This window comes from Muntiacus reevesi, chromosome 21, assembly GCF_963930625.1.
Source record: "Muntiacus reevesi chromosome 21, mMunRee1.1, whole genome shotgun sequence".
Classification (NCBI taxonomy): Eukaryota; Metazoa; Chordata; class Mammalia; order Artiodactyla; family Cervidae; genus Muntiacus; species Muntiacus reevesi.
In genome coordinates this window covers 26,405,917-26,423,302 of record NC_089269.1, presented here as the reverse complement: position 1 = coordinate 26,423,302, position 17,386 = coordinate 26,405,917, and positions in this window count along the sequence as shown.

Genomic DNA, 17,386 nt, shown 5'->3' with positions numbered 1-17,386 from the left:
TATACATCAATGACAAAATATATCATAACTTACATATTGTGACAATATTTCATTTGTTGGCTGTGTGCTTTGATGATGTGGGGGAAGTGCTCCCTATGAGAACCTGAGAGGTTTAAGGATTATTGCCAGTAAACCTCAAGATGAAAGAGGAGTGATAATGGAAAAAATTATATTCAGTTGGAAATCTCTGGAGGTTTTACTACATGAGGTATAATTGGAACTGCCTAGCAAACCAGTAATCCAATTTCCAAATCAAGTTTATTAGTCATAAAAAAACATGGATACTTCAAATCCATCTTGGGGGATCTAATCAATAACAACAGGAAGTAGGGATACAGAAAATCTCTTAATTTTGAAAGTCCCACTAGTAATAAATGCTTCTGAGAGAGAAGGAAAGCCCCTTCATATTCATTATTTTAGATACTGTGACTTTTTAGATAGATTTGACTTTTTAAGAACGAAGCATGATAGTCTGTTGACATGAAGTATTTTCTTGGATTTCTCTTACAGTTAAACCCCTTCAACTTCTAAATATAAAATTATTATGGACAATCTAAGACAAACTATGAACAGATACAATTCAAAATTTTCTGAGGCAGAGATAGTCTCTGCAAACATGTATTTAAATACAGCAAGTAAATACAGTTTAATTATATTCTAAAGAATCACTTGGAGCAAAAGGACATTAAGATTAATTTTTGATTTATTTCAAGTTAATATTATAAAATCTTCTTGAAAATATTTTCTTATAGGCTATACAAAGATTTTATTTTGCCAAATATATAGTTTTATAAAATATAATTCACCTCTATTTACGTACACACATATTTGTTTCGTAATTTAAAATTACAATTAATGTGTCTCTAACTAATATGAAATAAATAGAAACAACAATCCATAAACAAATTCAGAATATCTACAAATGATGTAATTATTGACAAGAGTGAGCATTTGCTGTTTTGAGATGGAAGTTCAAGATCCAACAGTCCTAATTTAAAATAAACCTTTGCACTCAGTGAATTTCTCTCTATATAAGCTTTGACTTTTCTCTGTATTGATCCTCCCCCATGGCAGAGTGTGAAGTGGTTAGAAAAGAAATCATAAATACCAATTCACAACTCCGGAACCCAACTGGGATCAGCTGCTAAAGATATTTCTGATCAGCAATAAAGAAATAACCTTCTTCTGTGGGGCTTTTCAGCTTTAACAGCAGAAAATCTCTTCAATTTTGAAATCTGGGATGTCCAGAAAAATAATTTTCCTGCAATATTCTGATTCGAACATGCGGCTTTAGCAATAAAACATGGCGTCATCATGATTTTGTCTTTTAGAATGCGTATGTTACTTCCATGTATGCTTACTGAGTTTCAAGAATTAAAAAAAAAAAAAAAAGGAAAACATGATGGTATTCCCTTTAACAGTGCTATTTGTCCAAGAAATTTATTTGCGCAGAGTATCCAAGATAGATTATTATTTTTTCTCATTTTTAAATTTAAATTATTCCCACTGTGTAAAACATTCATTTTTTTTTCGTTTATTTTTATTAGTTGGAGGCTAATTACTTTACAATATTGTAGTGGTTTTTGTCATACACTGACATGAATCAGCCATGGACTTACATGTGTTCCCCATCCTGATCCCCCCTCCCACCTCCCTCTCCATCCCATCCCTCTGGGTCTTCCCAGTGCACCAGGCCTGAGCACTTGTCTCATGCATCCAACTTGGGCTGGTGATCTGTTTCACCCTAGATAAACAGAAAAAGAGACACAGATGTACAGAACAGAATTTTGGACTCTGTGGGAGAAGGCGAGGGTGGGATATTTAGAGAGAACATTCATTTTTTTATAAGATTTTTTTTTTTTTCTGGAGAAGCAAAGAAGATGTTAATCTCCAAATTTTCATAACTATGAATTGCTTTTTGGCTGAAAACGGCCCAGCAATTCTGAGAAATTATTTTACAACATAAAACTGATTGGATTAGAGTGTTAATGCAAACAGTATTAAATTTCTCCCAATTTTTGTCGCCTACTTCAGAGAAAAATTCCTCCGGAAAACTTACAGAAGCAGTTCATCTTCTGCTATACCCAGGGGTGACTCTGGCAGAAACAGGGACCCATCTAAAGAGGCTCCTTCTTTAGAGGGCCAGCCCCACACACAAACATGTCTGCAACAGGCTCAACTGGGCCTTGTAGCCAGTTAAACTGGGGATCAGCCCCACATAACAGCACATGCAGAGTAGTTTTGGCCGTAACTTTCAGCTAGCCAGGCCAACCCCAGCCACGGGTGCACTGCAACAGTTCTAAGCAGGCCTCATAGACACCCAGGGCAAAGACCAAACCGCTCCATGAGGGTGTTGGCAGCAGTCACAATCAAGTCACACAGGTAGCGTGCCAGAGGTCAGACCCACTGGCCAGTGCACCCACAGTAATCATGGCTGGACCTCATGAATTTGCAATATCCAAGATAGGGAAGCACACTCTGCCCATTGATGGATGAATGGGTAAAGATGAGGTACATATATACGATGGAATACTTCTCAGCCATAAAAACAAATGGGATTGTGCCATATGTTATACCGTGGTTGGCCCTAGAGTATATAATTCTAAGTGAAATAAGTAGGACAGAGAAAGACAAATACTGTATGATTTCACTTACATGAGGAATTTAAACAAAACAAAACAGATGAACAAACAAAACCGGAGACAGATTCATAGATACAGAGAAAAAACTGGTGGTAGCCAGTGGGGAGGGCAGGGAGGGATTGGGTGAAATAGGTATAGGGGTTTAGGGAGAGCAAACTTCCAGTTGTAAAATAAATAAGTCGTGAGGAAGTGATGTAGAATGTAGCGAATCTTGTTAGTAATATTATAACTTCATATGGTGACAGGTGGTTAGTAAACTTGTGGAGATAAATCCATTGTGTATATAAATGTTAAATTGCTCTGTTTGCACCTAAGACTAATATAATAGTGTATATTAACTACTCAATTTAAAAAGAATTTACCAAACACCAGATTTAAACACATTCTATTCAATCCAGCTATCCTGTTTGGTGCAATGTTTACAACTTCAGGAAAAATAAAAAATCTCATGCTTGTCTCATTTTGTCTGTCTTTTCCTTTTTTCATTTCCTTTTGTAAACAAACAAACAAAAAAATCTATGTAACAACAAGTAAAACCAAGAAAAAAATTCCTTTCACGCCCTGTCTATGGGCTTCTTCTTAACTACATCCTAGGTAGGCGACGGCAGTATGTATGTATTTACACTCAGAATGAAGAGTTATCCTGCCACAGTCAATGGAGCAATAAATGTTGATCCAAATTTGCTTATTAAATTGTCTTTTGTGGAATGAGAGCAGTCTCCTGGAAGCAAGGCATCTATGATCTGCCCTGTGATAAGAAGTGAATCTTCTACCCCATGGACAGAGCAGAGTAAGATGAATTTTACAGTGAAAAAATGGGAGCAGATGTCATAGCAGTGAGGAACAACAACAATAAAACAGGCAAACAAGAAATAAAGCAGAGAATATTGTCTGGTCCTTTCTCAGCATTCCATTCCCAAGCTCTTGTTTCTTCTCCCAGCCTGGCTATAACCTGCCTTGAGTTTTTTTTTTAAATACTCCTGTAGCAGAGTAAATGTTTCTTTTTTTTTCAGTTTGAAATGTCTTCTATAAGCAGCCCACATCCTCTCCTTGGCAGTATCTTTCCATCCATGGAGATGAGGATAAAGAGGAGGCCTGGATTAATTCTTGACTCCCCAAATTATTAGATTGTGACTGTTTAAAATGATCTACTTTCTGAGTCTTAGTTTCTTCTACTGGAACAGAAGTCTCTTAATAAAGATTGCGCAGGATTGGCCCAGGGGATAAACTTGGTGGTTTAGGTAAAGCACCTTGCACGTTCCTAGCATGATTAATAAGTGTTCCTCTCCTTCCCCCTCCTTGTCTTAGCTGCATGTATTAAAATCTCAGGGCTCAGTACAAAAGAGCCATTTTCTCTCCATTATATCCTATGCTTTTGTGGAGTTTTTGCTACTAGACGAGATAAGAGAGACAGACTATGTATCATTTTAAAAAATCTAAAATGTGAAGTTGGCAACTTCTGGCAACATTTTTCAAGTTGTGAACTTTAATGAAGCTGATTGCCCTCTGGCATCTCTGTCACTGTGTCTCATTCTCAGAAGTTCCAGAGGCTCCTCTTTGTTATTTCTTCATGTCTATGTTAGCATAAGAAATACTATCAGTTTCTTTGCCACAGAAAATATGGGAGCAAATTCCTGCTTCTAAATTACTATTTATTAGCCAAATTTTCATGTGGTTTGGCTTTTCAGAAACAGTGGAAGGGGCTCAAAAAATGTATCCAAAGAAAAGGCAGAATACCAATGAGAAACAGAAATTTAGAATTCAAAAATAGAAAGAAGGATGGGAAAAGTATATATAGCAGATATTCTAACATGATATTTAGTTGAGATTAGTCAGGTTGAGTTGAGATCCAAATTCAACTAACTTAGTCATAAAAAAAAAGATGAATCATTGAGCAAATTAATTACACCATCAAGTTAAAACATATAATTTACATTAGAATATTGGAAGATTCCAATCAAATTTAAATATTAATCTATTTTTTAGTTTTTAGAGTAGGTGACATCGAATCACTTCCATAGCAATGGTTATATTGAGAGATCAACTTCCTGCTAATGACCTTCTTAGTTAACATGGAATATCAATATATTCAAGAGTACCTTTACATCTTTATACTACCTGTGACAGTGAAGGCACAGTTGCCTGCACTTATCACTTTCAGGATATTTTGTTACTTTCCACAGAGTTGTTATTGAGGCCAGTCTAGGATGAGGTAATTCAGAGGGCAAAGCGGCCAGTTGACAGCTGTCCAAGATAAGCCTCAGAAGTAAGTCCCCTTGTTTATTAACCCTGGAGAAGGGGATGGCAACCCACTCCGTCTTCCTGCCTGGAGAATCCCGTGGACAGAGGAGCCTGACAGACTACAGTCTATGGGGTCACAAGAATTGGACTTGACTGAGTGACTAAGCATGCACACACACACACACGTACACACACACACACACACACACACACACACACACACACAGAGCAAACTTGTCCAGCACTTTCCCCAAAAGGAAGGCATCATCTGTATTAGCTTGAACAGCAATCAAATCTGTTCTCTGCTTCACAGAAATCGTTATATGTGAACATCCTTGAAGATAGTAAAAGTCATTGGTGAATGTTTTTAAAGAAGATTTGAGAAAAGAAATCTCTCTCAAGAGTTATGCATACGTTATTATGAGAGAACAAAGAGGAGTTAGAACTAGAATGGGAGTTGAGCTTCAAGCAAGACTCACTAACAAAAATCAAATTTAATATTTTCTGGAGCTTACTATATGGCAAGATGATTAGCATAAATTAAGATGTTACTTAATACTTTGGCCACCTGATGTGAAAAACTGACTTATTTGAAAAGCCCCTGATGTTGGGGAAGGCAGGAGGAAAAGAGGACAACAGAGAATGAGATGGTTCAATGGTATCACCAACTCATGAACATCAGTTTGAGTAAACTCTAGGAGTTGGTGATGGATAGGGAAGCCTCGCATGCTGCAGTCCATGGGGGTCACAAAGAGTTGGACATGACCAGACAACTGAACTGAATTGAACTGAACTGAAGATGTTTTTGGGATGAACCTCAATGTATATATGGAAGAAAGGACACAGAGTTTGGAGTTACTTGTTTAAAGTGTCACATCTCATAAGTGGAACTTCAGTTGAACCTATGTCTATCTTAAGAATTTGTGACCACATGAAGTTAGATATTTCTCCAAAGAAGAACTGTGGATTGACAACAGACACATGGGGGAAAAAATGCTCAGTATAGTCAATTATTAGAAAAATGCAAATCAGAACTACAATGAGATATCACTTAGTCTGGTCAGAATGGCCATCATAAAAAAAAAATCTACAAATAATAAATGCTGGAGAGAGTGTGGAGAAAAGGGACTTTTTATTACATTGTTGGTGACATTGTTATAAATTTGTATAGCTACTGTGGAAATCAGTATGAAAGTTCCTTAACAAATTAAAAATGGAGCTGTAATATGAACCTGTAATCCCTTTCCTGGGCATATATCTGGAGAAAAACCATAATTCAAAAAGATACATGCACCCCAGTGATCTTTTGCAGCACTGTTTACAATAGCCAAGACCTGGAAGCAACCTAAATATCCATGGACAGAGGAATGGATAAAGAAAATGTGGAATATTTATACAGTGGATCATTATACAACCATAAAAAAGAATGAAACGATGCCTTTTGTGACAACATGGATGGACCTAGGGATTATCATACTAAGTGAAGTTAAGTCAGACAGGAAAAGACAAATGCATAATACTGTTTATATGTGGACTCTGAAAGAAAGATACAAATGAACTTATTTCAAAACAGAAACAGGCTCACAAATACAGAAAACAAATTTATGGTTACCAAAGAAGAAAGGCAGGATAAATTAGGAGATGGGTGGGTGCTAAATCACTTCAGTTTTTGTTTTGTTTTGTTATTTCCATTTATTTTTATTAGTTGGAGGCTAATTACTTTACAATATTGTAGCTGTTTTGCCATACATTGACATGAATCAGCCATGGATTTACATGTGTTCCCCATCCCGATCCCCCTCTCACCTCCCTCCCCATCCCATCCCTCTGGGTCTTCCCAGTGCACCAGCCCCGAGCACTTGTCTCATGCATTCAACTTGGGCTGGTGATCTGTTTCACCCTAGATAATATACATGTTTCGATGCTGTTCTCTCTGAACATCCCACCCTCGCCATCACTTCAGTTTTGTCTGACTCTTTGCAACCCTATGGGTTGTAGCCTGCCAGGCTCCTCATCCATGGGATTCTCCAAGCAAGAATACTGGAGTGAGTTGCTGTGCCCTCCTCCAGGGGATCTTCCCAACTCAGGGACTGAACCCACATCTCTTACATCTCCTTCATTAGCAGGCAGGTTCTTTACTACTAGCGCCAACTGGGAAGCCCAACATACATACACTGCTGAACAACAAACAAGGATACCAAACAAGGACTTACTGCATAGCACAAGGGAACTCCACTCAGTGTTTGTAATAACCTATAGAGGCAAATAACTTGAAAAAGACAGAGTGTGTATGTGTGTGTGTATATATATATATATATAAATTCTTCCTCACAGAAGTCCTACATCTTCACCAATTGCTGTCAACATCTGAAAAACATTAATATTTATAATTGCTCCAGTATCATAGATGATTGTTATTTGAGATAATTCAGGCTCCTGTCTCTCCTGCCTGATCAGAAGCAAAAGCTTCAGGTAACTGAGTTAAAAAGTAGACACAAAATTCTAATAAAGAAGGAAATTCTATAATCTGAATATAACAACCAAAAAGATGTATGACATTTATTTTTATCCCAGAGACACCAAAGGTGAATTAGGTAACATATGAAGAAACCTAGCTGTGGATATTGGGAAATTACACAGGCCAAGCTGTCCAACTTGATCCTTTGTCAACCACAGAACTAGGATTTCAGCAGACTTGCTTTTGTTTCTGCATTCACTTTGAAATCTTACCCCTTCAATCTGTCATTCCCTTTGATACTCCCCATTTTGATTCACTCTATTATTCACTTTGAGAACCCTGGAAATGTTCATTCTCTTTGAATCTCACTCTGATTCCAGTCATCCTTAAAATCTAGCTTCAAGTTTGCATTTTAAAAATGTTAAACAAGTCTAGCACTAAAATGCATTTCAAAATGTTTTACATTTATAAAATTTGACTTATGAAAAACATTTACAAATAAAATTTACTAAAAAAAAAATTGATGACACCTTGTTGAAATAAGCCAACATTTAACCTTTCATGTACTGTATTTGTAAATTCCCACTTCAGTTTACAGGTGAATCAGAAAGTGAAATATATCAAAACTCCTTCACACTGCCTGTAAGAATTTCTGACGTGCCTATATCATTTCTAAAAATATAATTTTCAAAAAATTCAATATTTATCTCACTGATAATTTCTCTTTCATTACAATTGAATTTTTAGGTGGCAGTGTAATAGAAAAGGAACTTTGTATTCTATTACAAGTTAATTACTAAAGAGATGCTATTTATAAGCTTAAATCATATATGGCCTATATCTGGAAACCTTACCTCACAAGTAATGATTAACCTAGAATATCTTCAATGAAGCTAATCAATATTAAATTTTATAAGTACATATTTTTATTTTTCATTCTTAAATTTTCACCCTTATGATTTTAACATTTGCCTTTCCCTTAATAATAAATAATAATGGTATATATGAGGTTCTTGAGACTAAGTATTAAAGTTTTTCCCTTTTGCTATTCAATAACATTATCTGTACTTTTTGTTGTTGTTGTTGTTAAATAGTGAAGAAATTCAGTGTAGCTTCTCAGATCTGTTTACCTTTTTTGTATGCACTATGAAATATCAGTTATCATCTTGCATAATGTGCAGGGAGTGATTCTGCTTGAATCCCTTGTTCCTTTTTGCCTAATCAATATGTGTATTAGTCTGCTAGAACTGCCATAACAAAATACTATGAACTAGATGGTTCAAGCAAAATATTTTTTTCTTTTTTCCAAGATTTTTAATCCTTAGGAGTCCATGATTAAAGTACCCATAGCTTTGGCTTCTCCTGAGGCCTTTCTCCTTGGTTGTTAGATGGTCACCTTCTCTCTGTGAGATCAACCATCTTTCCTCTGTGCATCTGGATCCCTAGTGTTTCTTTATATGTTCAGGTTTCTTCTTAAAAAGACACAAGTCAGAAAACTAGAGTCTAAACTAATGTCCAAATTTTAAGTTAGTAACCTCTTTAAAGACTTGTCTCCTAAGACAGTCATAATATGAAATGTTTGGGTCTCGACGTATGCATTTGGAAGGAGCATGATTCAACTATAGAATTATTATGTAACATTTATACATAAATGTGTGTGTACATGTGTATGTACTTGCATATATTTATTTGGAAAAAGCTATATAGGCTTTTTAAATTAAAGTATAATTGATTTGCAGTATTACATTGCTTTCAGTTGTACAACATAGTGATTCAATGACTTTTAAGATTATAATCCATTTAAAGTTATTATAAAATATTGATTGCATTCCCTGTGCTGTACAATATATCCTTGTAGGTTTTCAATTTTATTTTATAAATGCTAGTTTGTACCTCTTATCATCTACCCTTATTTTGCCCCTCCCTCCTCTCCCCCCACTGATGACCATTATATCTGTGTTCTTATTCTCTATATCATGTATGGAGACCAAAGCCAAACTAGCCTACTAAATTTGGAGGATGAGAAGGGACTGGCAGAGGTGAGTCTAGCTGGTAGGCAGACAGAAGCCAAATGATTAAGGTGTGCTAAAGCTATGCTTAGGAGTTGGGGTAGCATTTCATCTGTAATAGAAAATCATATGTGATTTTAAAGAAAGGTTTGTCAATATCATGTCCATACTTTGGAAAGATTAATCAATGGCAAAATTGAAGACACACAAGAAGGGATGAACTGGGGTCCAACTGGTAAGTGAATTAGTAAGTCAAGAAAAAATATTAACATGCAGAAATAAGTGGTAATAATAGAAACAGAAATGTTTTCTTTCTTTATTATTCTTTTATTTGAAAAACATGTTTACAATAATACAGCAAAAATGTACTATTTCAGATAATTAGCCTTTAACTAGATTTAATAGCTTAAATGTCCTAATAACATTATGCAAATTTATTAACAATTTATGATGAATTTACTTATAATTCACTTATTTTAAAAACAACACTTCATGTGGTTTACATTAAAATTCATAGATGTAATGAAGCCAATACCCTTAATACAAAAAGAAAAGTTTAAAAATTAATAAGAAGAGTAATACATATGTAGCCAACATAAAAGATATCCTTTGAGGCACACACTATACTTTTTAAAATAAACATTTTATTTAACTTGTCAGCATCCTTAAGTTATGTACTATTATGCCATTTTACAGATAATGATATTTTCAAAGTGTTTTAGACTCTTCATTTTGGAGCTGGCTGCTAGAGTGAATTTCCTAAGAAATGACACATCTTTTATTTATCTTTACACCACAAACATCTAGCAAAAACTGCCTGAAATGTTAGAAGAATAACAGCAAATCAGCTCTAAATTCCTAACAGCTGGATTAAAGAATATTATGGAATTTTTACCTCTTTATCTTCATTTGCTCTTTTCTTATATAAGGGAGTATGACAAAACTAGTATGAAATGACTCCTAATAAGGAAAAATATATACACAGTAATGTATATAACACTTTACAAAGGTTTTAGACCTGTCCCATAGAAGGTCGTGTCTCATCAGCATTTGGCAAAGGAAAAAGTCATAATTTTAATTAATTTTTTCAGTCCATTGACTAACTCATTTTTTTTAAACTACCAGTCTTTTAGAACCTCTATTCAAAATTTAAAAAAAGATAATTTTCATCAGAAAAGTGTAATGGGGAGCATTTTTCTATTAAAATGAAATCTGATATGTGCTAAAAGCAATGAAAGCAAAGAAGACTTTGAGTACAGACAGGAACCCAGGAATGACTTTCTAGGAATGGTAACACTTAGGCTATAACTTTTTTTTTGTTTTTTTTTTAAAGAATGAGAATAAGATTTATGTAAGTTAAGAGAAAGGAAAGACTATTTGTGTGTGTGTGTGGGGGGGGGTGGCGGACTCAGAAAAAAGATTTCTTCAAAACCTTGTTTCCTTCAGAGAATCTTAAGTAGCTGATATAACTAGATCTCAGTGGTCATGAATTTAGGACTTAATGGGTTTTGAGACCAAATTGATATACCAAAAACAAAATAAGAAACAAACCACTTCCCAAAACAGAAAAAAAAAAAAAAAAAAACCCCACATTTACCAGTATCCTTGTATGTGGTGCAAGGAGTTGGGATTTAATTTAAAATGTGTGGGTTTTATTCAAGAAGATTATAGATTTGGATTTTAGAAAGATCACTATAGCAACAGAATGTAATATAGGATCATGTCATTGAAACGAAGTATAAAGAGACAAGGAAGCATGTCTTTTGCAATACAGGAGAGATTGATGAATTAATAAAATGGTAAGAGGATGGAAAAGACAGAACTTGAATCAGAGTAGAAGGAAAGGGAAGCAAGCCGCAGAGCACATTTATAAGTGGTCCTTCTTTAGGAGATGTTTAAACAAAAACATTTAGATAAAGAAAGATCAGAATAAGACAAAAAGATGTTGGAGAACTCAGAGGGGAAATCAATCTCTTTGACATCAAAGAAATTAGTGAAAGGATGAAACGTTATTAAGCTAATTCCCCTCGCATGTTGCAGTCCATGGGGTCGCAAAGACTTGACATGACTTAGTGATTGAATAACAACATGGAAAGTCAACTCGGCTCCTGTTGCAACTTGACCCGTTTCCATTCCTATGAACATTTCCATCATATTAGACTCTAACTATGATTCAGGGAGGTTTTAGCTGAACAGGACATTTTAGCTGCTTCAACCACTCCTGTAGAGAAGAACAAAGAGAAATGTTCTAATTAATCTGAAATAATACATAAATTGGAGTAAATCTCTGTATTTGAACTTTTGTGCATCTTAGATTCACCAGTCCAAAGCAAACTATATTTGAATATTTTTGTGTCATAAAACTGATTGATACTAAAAGGGAAATAGTGAATTCCAACCCCTCTGGTACTTAGAAATTGCTGTGGTTTTCATTTATTAGACTACATTCATGACTTTCAAGATCAAATTTTGTAACTCATTCTCAAATGAAGGTTAGAAACATATCAGAGGTTAGAAGGCTAGAACATATCAAAAAAGGCAAAAAAAATAAAAATAAAAATAAAAAATAAAAAAAAGGCAGAGTGCTGTCTAGAATTGTACTCTAAGAAAAATCACTGAGCACTTAAGAAAGAAGTAGGAATTTTTTCAAAGATCCCAGTCTTACATAACAATTATATATATATTTTTGTTTTGAGGTTTAAATATGTATCTTTATTGTGATGAAAATATCTGTTTATATCACAGCACCAGACAATATGAATTTCAAAAATAATATATGTCATTAGGAGTGTAGGGTTCTGTGGAATTATTAATATGGAACCAATTCCCTTCTTAATTAACAATACAGAAAACCAGTTTCTATTAAGGAAAAAATTAAATGCAAATATGTCATTTTGTAGGAATCTTTTCTTAATGAATTCTGCTACAGTTCTAGCATTTCTGTGCAGTATCAGCTTCTTGAACTTTTCTTGTAGTATGTTATGTTATATCTGGGATGTTTTATTGTAATTACTCTTACACCATCTAATGAATATAACTTTGTGACCCCATTCAAACTATTCAACCAGAACCTGTCACTGGAATTTGCTTTATTCCTTACTATCTTCTCCTATAAAATATTACCTGAGTATTTCTAAGTAACTATTTGTGTGTCGGGGGGCAGGGGGCAGAAAGACAAAGGGCACTGCAATGCAAGGTAACAGTTCTCTCACCTCCAGTAGCAATGGATACAGTTTACATTCAACATTTCTGTTTCATTCATGCTATTATCTCCCAACCTGCATCATTCATTGCCTTCCTAGTGCTGCCATAACAAACCACTGCAAACATATTGGCTTACAACTACAGTCTGTTATAATTCCATATGAATAGTTGCGTGCTGTTCTAAACATTTTCTAAAATCAGTTGTCAGCAAACTGCATGCATTTCTGGAATCTCTCGGGCAACTTGTGATTGTAGGATTGAGGCCTCCTTTTTCTGCTGGTTCTGAACTGAGGGATATTCCCAGGTTCTAGAAACTACAGGCATTCATTGGATTATGGCAAGCCACAATACAGTAAGTTCTCTACATATGAACAAGTTCTATTCCAAGAGTGTGTTCCTAAGTCCAATCTGTTTGTAAGTTCAACATAGTTAGCCTGGTACTCAACAAATATAATCAGCTATATAATACTGGACTATAACAGGTTTATAACACTTTTCACTCAAATATACATAAAAAGCACAATAAATAAGGAAAACATTTTAAACTTTATGGTTCAGTACCTTGAAAAGCATAGTAGTATAGTACAACAGCTTCAGATAGGGGCTGGCATCTAGTGAACAGGCAAGAAGAATTACTGACTGCAGGAGGGAGAGGAGACAAGAGACAGGAGATGATGGAGCTGAAGAATCATCAGCAATAGGAGATGGAGGGCAAGCTACAACTTCACTCATGCCTGACACTGAAGGCCCAGGCTGTTTCCTTGCTTGAACCAGAAGCACATTTGCATATTTGAAAGTTTGCAACTTGAAGGTTTGGATCTTGGGGATTTAATGTACATGTGGTTGGAGTCTTCCTCTCATGCCCTTTGCTGAGAAACTCTTCTACTTTTCCCTTCCTTACTATTATAAAGTAAGATATTTTCAGGCATGACGTCAGTGGGTAAAGATCATAGGGGTCAAAATCCTTCCGACTCCACATCAAAAATCTCAAGTCTAGTTCCACAGTCTGACTGTATCTTCTATGAACACTTCTTTCATTTATGGACAGACATACACGTCCTGGGCTTCCCAAGTGCCTCAATGGTAAAGAATCCACCTGCAAATGCAGGAGATATAAGAAAAGAGGGCTCAGTCCCTGGGTACGGAAGACCCCCTGTTGGAGGGCATGGCAACCCACTCTCGAATTCTTGCCTGGAGAATCCCACAGACAGAAGGAGCCTGGCGGGCTACAGTCCATAGAGTCCCAAAGGTTTGGACATAACTAAAGCGTTTAGCACACGTGCATACATGCACTATTAAATTTTCTTGTAATTATATTATGTTCCCCCAGTAAATCCACATCTGAAAGCTCTTTGACATACTTATTTTTACTCAAAGCCATTCTTTTTCACAAAAACTTTTTGACCTCTAATTTGAATCAATGCCTCTGTCTTCTAGAGTCCTCAGGGAGTAGGATGAATAAGACAAATTAAGAAAAAGGACTAAGATTTATTCTGTGTCTACAATATGCCAGGTGCTTTACACATTTGTTGCACACACCTAACCAATGATGTTGGCATTATTAATCTTACTTAATAGGTGAAAAACGCCCCAGAGAGTGTCGTTCACTTCTCTGTTACCGCATGGCTTATGAATGTAGGAGATAGGATGTAACTGCTGACACAGTTGTCTGTCAAACATCTGTGAATTTTCTGCTGCCTAGTGAACTTTCCCCCTGTATTATATCCCCTATCAGAGCTAATGTAATGCAAAGTCCTAGATGTCAATAGTCCCTCAATCTAAAATAATTTGAGCCATGATTCCATATACTGTGAGAAGTCCAGTGCTCAGGACTTTGCTAACTTTGGCGCCAGCCCACTAGCAGTCCTTGTTTAAATGTGAAATCTAATGGGTGTTATTTTTTTGTTTTGTTTTTTTAATGCAGGAGACACAAGAGACTCGGGTTCCATCCCTGGGTCAGGAAGATCCCCTGGAGAAGGAAATGGCAACCCACTCCAGAATTCTCGCCTGGACCATTCCATGGACAGAGGAGCCTGGTTGGCTACAGTCATTGTGTCACAAAGAATTGGCCATGGCTGAGCACATCAGCACACGTGGGCGTGTTTAGGGAGTGTCTCATATCTGCTCCTGGGTCTTACAAAGAACCTAAGTCATCTATAGGATCTTGCCTGTGTCTTGCCCATTGTCCTCCTATCCAGCAGCCTCTGCTCCCTTTCTCTTCAATGCTTCTGTATTATACCAAATTCTTTTCTCAGAATTTTTCAAAGCATCAAGAATGCATGACTGTTGTGTTTAACATTTTTTTCCTGAGGTTTGGGAGAAATAAACCTCAGGAAAAATATCTTAAACACAACAGGCATGCATTCCTGAAGCTTTGCAAAATTGGGAGAAATGGAGAGGTATTCCAAAAGCATAGACAGTGATTGAGAGCTAAACATGAGATACTAGTATTCTTAAAACTTCCTCGGTTGTCTCTGCCACCAGACTGCCCACTTGCTCTGTATCTCCTTGAACCCAATATGCTGTCAAGCATCTGACAATTGAAATCTTTCTCCCCAGATCCTTTCTCCCAACTCTAATTCTCTCCTTTTCCCAGATCTCCCATAATGTCTTATACCAGTCATGGGAAAAGGGAAATGTCTAACTTATTACTTGTGCAGTACAATTTGGAGGTGTGTGCTATTAAAGTGTTTTCCAAATGGAAAGAGCTACCTCTGATACAAATTGTGTACCCCCTTCTCTGAATTAGGATAGTTTGTTTTTTGCTAGGTCACTTGGCATGTGGGATCTTATTTCCCCAACCAGGAATCAAACCCATTCCTCCTGCATTGAAAGCGTGCAGACTTAACCACTGGATCACCAGGAAAGTCCCCAGGGTAGCATTCTGTAAATATACATTTTTTTCATATGTTCTCCTCATGAATGCAGTGTGTGGAGGTGGCGGGGGGATGCCCCTGCATTTCACCGCTAGAATGCGAGCCCTTAATTTTGGGGAGAACATCACACTTTTATTGTTCTTTTACACCCTGACTGTCTAGCCAGTGCTTTGTATGCTGTGATTTTAAAATTATCAGCACGTGAAGCATTCCCTTAATAGCCCGTTCCCTAAATCACCTGGGAAAATACAATGCTGTGTGCGTCATGGCTTTCTAAATGATTCTAGGATTTGTACTGATTTAACTATGCCTCTTCTATCCAATTACTTGCTTTAACTGCAATGATTCTTGTTTTATTTGTTATGTTTTGCCAATCCTTAATTAAGATGCTGTTATAATACAAAGCAAAGGTTTTCTTGAAAAATAAATTGGTCACAATAGGCCGTCAAATTTAAAATGAATTTTATTTATTGCACAAGAGTTTTATTTTTCTCTGTGTAAAAGCAGCATATGCTCAAAGACATATATTCTTGATAACAAAGGTGTGTTTCAATAAAAATCCCTAGACATATTTAGTCACAACACTTGGTGAAAAAAAATATGTTATTTATTTCAAAGTTGTAATTTTTCTTCAGTGTATTTTTTTAGTGTATTCCTGAATACCTTGGGAGAGGGTCTAACAAAAAAATAGAATTAAAAAGCCTAAAAAAAATTTATCCTCACTGTATTTTCCATCTTAGTGATCTTCAGATTTAAGGAACAGTGTAACAGAAAGTCACTTAATTTTCTTTTATGTTTTGTGAATATGCAGTTGACATGAAGTATTTGCTAAAATCCTATGTAATCCCATTTAAAAAGCTTTGGATGAATAGGTTTTAGGCAGAATTATTTTGGTCTATGCAATTTGCCATGGTTATAATGCCTCTTCAAATACTAACAGAAATGGTGAGTAACTTAACTGATTAGAAAGCATTGCACATAGAATTTGTAAAGTGCAGGGTACTTATTCAACTCTGGAAAACTGCCAAAGCAGTGGGCAAGCAAACTGCCAAATATGTGCATGGGGCACCCATGAATGACAGACTAAAGTGCAAGTGAGGATGTGAAAACAGGTGGTCTGGGAGGTCTGGTATCAGCAAAGCATCTGGGCCCTGAAGTGTGACTGCATTATATTTTCTACTCCCAAGGGAGAACAATGCTAATCATGAGCGCAGAGGCTGGCATTGTTCAGAACGCTTTTGTTTTGCAACCTTTGCAATGTATTAGAATAAAAATAGAACCATGCTTTTAATATTTGAAACCTCTGAGTCTCCACTGTAATTGCTTTGATTCATATCTATTCTTACAGTGCTGTCAGTAATCCTGGGTGCACATATGTTAATATAGAAGCTCAGTTTGACTCTTTTTCACTTTCGAGGATGCACATATGCTAAATGGATGGGAAGGCTTTCTTTCTTCATTTTCAGTTCCAGATTTGACCCCTAATAAATGTTGAAAATAAATACTAATTAGAGACATAAAGCATTTTTCTTGATTTCTTTGTTTTTCACTTTTCTTTCTTTCTTTTTTTTTTTTTCTTTTTTTTGTTTTTCACCTTTCAATGGAAGGAAATGGGGCTCTGAAATACCATCTCAAACTGGTATTTTCTGGATATTGGAAACTAAATTGCTTTAAGCTTTTTAGAAATAGTAAAACACTGTTTCAAAACATGTTTGGAGAGTATTTAAATGTAAGTTTGGACCAAACTAGGCAAAGTTTAACTATGCTTAAAAAAAAAAAAAAAAAGAATGAGCAAAAAATAAAAGCCACTGGAATGGGACATTTCTATTTGCTTAATAGAGAGGGCAAATTACTTTTTCACTATATTTCAGTGATTCTCATCACTGAGCAAATCTTATAACCATGAGGGGGAGGGCTTAAAATGTGGATGTGTAATATCTACATGTTCATGAATAA